The 5,250-nt window shown below is 50.5% G+C and overlaps 1 protein-coding gene across 2 annotated transcripts in view; it reads left to right on the top strand.

Moving 5' to 3' along the window:
* Clip2 (CAP-Gly domain containing linker protein 2) overlaps positions 1 to 5,250 on the top strand; it is a 62,340-nt gene that overhangs the window by 8,249 nt on the left and 48,841 nt on the right. The gene's annotated exons all lie outside the window — the stretch shown is intronic.

The raw sequence follows: 5,250 nt of genomic DNA on the forward strand, positions 1-5,250 counted from the left end.
CAGGCTGGTCTCGAACTCACAGAGATCCGCCTGCCTCTGCCTCCCGAGTGCTGGGATTAAAGGCGTGCGCCACCACCGCCCGGCTATTATTACATTTATTGAGGCTAAAGAGTTAGATTAGCAGCCGGGCGGTGGTAGTGTACACCTTTAATCCTAGCACTTGGGAGGCAGAGATTGGTGAATCTCTGTGAGTCTGAGGCCAGCTTGGTCTACAAAGAGAATTCCAGGACAGACTCTGAAGTTACACAGAGAAACCCTGTTTCAAAAAAACTTAAAAAAAAAAAAAAGAGTTAGATTAGCTGTTGGAGCACTGGCTGCTCTTGCTGAGGACCCAAGTTCGGTTCCCAGCACCAACTTGGTGGTTCACAACCATCCATTCCTCCAGGATCTAACCCCCTCTTCTTACCTCTGTGGGCACCAGACATACATACACACAGGTAAGACTCATGTGAAATAAAAATGAATAAATCTAATACAGTTTTTAAAAGTTGTTATTTTCTTTCTTTGGTTTTTCTTTCTTTTTTTTGACAGAGTCTATGTAATCTTAGCTGGCCTCTCTCTCATGTAGAGTGTGCGTGCGTGCGTGCGTGCGTGCGTGCGTGCGTGCGTGTGTGTGTGTGTGTGTGTATTGGTGTTCTTGGAGGCCAGAAGAGACCATCAGATCCCCTAGAGCTGGAGATGCAGGTCATTGTGAGGTGCCAAGTGTGGGTTCTGGGAGCTGAACTCAAGTCCTCTAGAGGAAGAGCAAGTGCTTTTTACTGCTGAGGCAGCTCTCCAGCATAGTTTGGACAACCAAATTATTATTGCTGTGTATGTGTATCATGCATGGTGTGTGTGTGCATGTATGGTGTGTATGTGTGTTCATGCACAGTGTGTGCTTGTGTGTGTGATCATGCATGGTTTATATGTGTGTGTGTTCATGCATGGTGTGTGTATGTGTGAGATCATGCATGGAATGTATGTGTGATCCTGCATGATGTGTGTTTGTGTGTGTGTGATCATGCGTGGTGTGTGTGATCATGCATTGTGTGTGTGAGATCATGCATGTGTGTGATACATGGTGTGTGTCTGTGTCATGCATGGTGTGTGTGTTTGTGTGTGTGATCTTGCATGGTGTATGTGTGTGTGTGTATCATGCGGCATCTTTGGAGCTCAGAGAACAGCTCTTTGGAGTTGGTTCTCTCCATCTTTGCATGACTTCTGGGACTTGAACTCAGGTCACCAGGTTTGCACAGCAAGTGCCTTTACCATCTAAACCATCACATTGGCCTGCCAGGTAGTTTAAAAAACAAACAAACCAAACATTTGACTGTGCTTTAGTATATTCCTGTCGCTCTAGCCCTCCAGGGTCTGAGACAGAATCCACAGTTCTAAGCGAAGTTGGTCTACATAACAGGGCCCTGTTTCCAAACACACACACACACACATGTTAACTTTATACTGACTATAACCTTACATACAAAAATCCACATAGTGTCTCATACCTGTAATCCTGTCACTCAGGAGACAGAGGCAGGAGGCTCAGGAGTTCAGTTGGTGAGTTTGAAGCCAGACCTGGTTACATGAGATACTCTCTCAAAAAACAAACAAACAACTAACAAAGTTGGTCCAGGTGTGGTGGTCTATGTCTTTTATCCCAGCACTGGGGTGGCAGAAGCAGGCAGACTTTGTGAGTTCGAGGCCAACCTGACCCACATGGGTTAAGGACAAGCCAGGGCTTCATGAAGGGACCCTGTATAACAAACAAACAAAAACCAACCAAATAAACAGACAAACAAACTAAGCAACAACGTTGGCAGTTGACTGTGGGGCTGGCTGCTGTTGGTCTGTCTTCCCTGCTCAGCTTTCCCAGCTCCAGCCACTTCCCTCCCTGAAGTCAAGTCTCCAAGTCTCCCTGGTGTCTAGCTGGTGGTGCTTTGATGTTATCTCCCAGAGGCTCATGCTGGTCTCTGTGGCCATCTCTCTCTCTCTGCATGATGCTCTGCCTTCTCGGCACTCTCAAGGGGGCCAAGACATAACCAGGGGCCTCACCCCTAACCTTTGCACATCTCTGCCATGGGCTTCCCAGTGGTTAACACAGCCTTGCAAGTATTGGGCCGGTGATCAGGGGGGGGGGAGGGTGAGGTCAGGGGCCAGGCATATGGACTCCATCTCTCTGGTTCTCCCAGGCCTGAGGCCCAGCTGGTTTGAGGCTTGGAAGTTGGCAAGACTCACAGGGAGAGTCCGTCCCAGCCTTGCCTTTGGTTTGTCTTGGACTGGGAGGTCATGGACTCAGGGGACCTCTCAGTGACCCATAGCAAGCTGCCTGTGTTCTCTGACCCTCAGCCAGATGCAATCAGAATGGTATCCAGGCCCGGTAATCTTAGCACTGGGGAGAAAGAGGCAGGAAGATGGAGAGTTTGGGACCAGCCTAGGCTATATATCAGATACCAAAAACAAGGGGCTTCAAGCTGGCTCAGCAGGTAAAAGGGGCTTGCTGACAAGCCCCAATGGCCTGAGTTCAATCCCCAGAACCTTCTTGTGGAAGAAGAGAAATAAACACCCGTTCCCGTTGTCACCCTTTGTCACATGGAACATGCATGAACAGCCATCCCCATCCCCGCTTCCCCGTAAAAAATTAAAAACTGAAAGAGAGGAGGTTGGACATACATGAGCCTCAGAAGTAGTACCCTGATCCAGGGACTGTCTCCTGGCAGAAGCACCCAGTGAAGGAGTCAGGGCCAGGAGCTTTCCTGGGATTCTGGGCCAGAGTGCCTGTATCCTGGTGCCCTCCTCCCTGCCCCGGGGCCACATTATCTCTGAGGGGTTGGGCTTTCCATTGCCCCACTTGGCACTGTTCCTGTCTTTGGGGCTCCACCAATTCACTGGGTCGACATCCTAGGCCTTGTCCCTTGCTGAAACTGCGGCCAGTCACCCCCAGGCCGCTGAAATGGAAACCCTGAAACAGAGCTCCGGTTTCTTCCGAGAAATGGCAGTTGAGGGCAGCACAGAGGGGCCTGTTGCTCTTGTTGGACCTGAGTTCCCAGACAGTGCTCCTGTGCACAGAGCCAGGGAGAGCTGGGACATGGGACTTCTGAGCTGTGTCAAGTATCTGGGATACTGGGGTTACGTCTTCCCAATTCAGGCATCCTCACCCCCACAAGGCAGCCATACTTAGACCCCAGTTTTTGTTTTCTTTTTCTTCCTTCTTTCCTTCCTTCCTTCCTTCCTTCCTTCCTTCCTTCCTTCCTTCCTTCCTTCCTTCCTTCCTTTCTTTTTGAGGCAAGGTTTTTCTGTGAAGCCCTGGCTACACTGTTACACTGTAGACCAGGCTAGCTTCAAACTCATAGAGATCGCCTGCCCCTTCCTTCCGAATGCTGGGATTAAAATGTGCACCACCAAGAGGTTTACAATTTTTAAACTGTTTTTGTAGCCCAGGCTGGCCTCAGACTCACAGTGTGGCTGAGGATAACCCTAAACTTCTGATCCTCCTGCTGCACCTCCCAAATTTAGGGATTATAGGTGTGTATAACCACCCCTGGTTTATGCAGTGCAGGGGATTGAACCCAGGGCTTCATGGATGCTAGAGCAAACACCTTACCGACCCAGCTTCATTTTTTTTTTTTTAATTTTATTACATTTTAGTGTGTATGTCTGCCAGTTCTGCCCTTCCACCCTGTGGGCCCTGGGGATCCAACTCAGGTCATCAGGTTTGGGGGCAGTTGTCTAAACCTGCTAAGCCGTTTGCCTACCCGGAACTCCAGAGATTCCTCCTCTGCTTCTTTTGTGCTGACCACGCCTGCTGCCTGCATCCCATCGTACAGGTGACCACCCTGGTACTGTCACCTTGGAGGGAGACTGAATTTAGACCTCAGGCTACACTAGTCCTTCATGGCCTCCACCATGACTGTGCTGTGGCCAGAGGCCACATGGCCATGTCACAGCTTTCCCAAGTCCCCGCCCCCCACCCCACAACCAGCTCTCTGTCCCAGAGCAGGGCTGAGTCACAGAGGGCCAGCTCAGCCCTCTGCCTCCTCCCCTCTTCCTGCTCTCACTCTCCCCTCCCCCGTCTCCCTTCCGGTCCCCTCCAGTCCCCTGGCTAGGATAGCTGGAACTGGCTGAAAGCCGGCTCGGTTCCTTTCTGCCAGCTCCCGGCTCTCTTTTGTTATTTGAAGCAAGCAGGCACTGTCCCTTGAGGTCAGGGTCTTGGAAATATTGTTTTAGGGCAGGGCCGCTGGGCTGGGAGGTAGGGGAGGGCTAGCCCGGGGGCCAGTTCAGCATGACCTGCCACTGTGACTCCACTGTGATGAAAACCATGAAATCGAGTTGATCTTTCTAGCTCCTGGCTCTATGAGGATGTCTTCCTAAAATAATCTATTTCCCTTTATTTTTGCATGCGGGCCCGCGTGTGCTGCCTGCTCATGTGGAGGACAGTTTCCAAGAGTTGGTCTCTCTTACTGTGTAGGACCTGAGGATTGAACTCAGGTCCTCAGGCTTAGCAGCAAGGACATTTACCTTCTGAATCATCTCGCCAGCATCTCTTCTTCCCTTTTCTTCTCTTTCTTCCCTTCTTCCTTCCCCTTCTTTACTAATCCCCTCTGTTTCTCCTTCCCTCTCCCTCTCTGTCTCTCCTTCCTTCCTTTCTCCCTTCTCTTTTCTTCGTGTGTGTGTGTATGTGTCTGGTCCCAGTGCACATATATGCACCCTTGTGTGGAGGTCAGGGGTCAACTCTGGAAGTTGTTTCTTTGATTTTTCAGACAGGCTTTTCCACTAGCGTGGGGTCACCAAGAAGACTAGGCTGGCCGACCAGGGAATTCACCTATCTCTGCCTTCCAGCACTAGGGTTAAATGCATGCATCTCTGTGTTAGTAACTGTTCTATTGCTGTGAAGAGTCACCATGACCAGGACAACCCCTGTAAAAGAAAACATTTAACTGGGGGTTGGCTTACAGTTTCAGAGGTTTCATCCATTATCATCATGACAGGAAACATGGCAGCGTGCCAGTGTGGTGCCAGAGAAGGAGCAATGCCCCCATCCACAAACAGAGAGACAGACAGACAGACACAGAGAGAGAGACTGGGTCTGGAGTGGGCTTTTGAAACCTCAAAGTCCACTCCACAGTGACACACTTCCTCTCACGAGGCCACACCTCCTAATCCTTTTCACATAGTGCTGCCTAGGTAGAACTCCTGCCTAGAGTGCCCCTGTTAGGTGCTGGGGTGTGGCTCAGTGGTAGAGCCCCTGCCTAGAATCCTACACCCCCCCCCCCC

Source organism: Microtus ochrogaster, chromosome 2, assembly GCF_000317375.1.
Source record: "Microtus ochrogaster isolate Prairie Vole_2 chromosome 2, MicOch1.0, whole genome shotgun sequence".
NCBI classification, from domain to species: Eukaryota; Metazoa; Chordata; class Mammalia; order Rodentia; family Cricetidae; genus Microtus; species Microtus ochrogaster.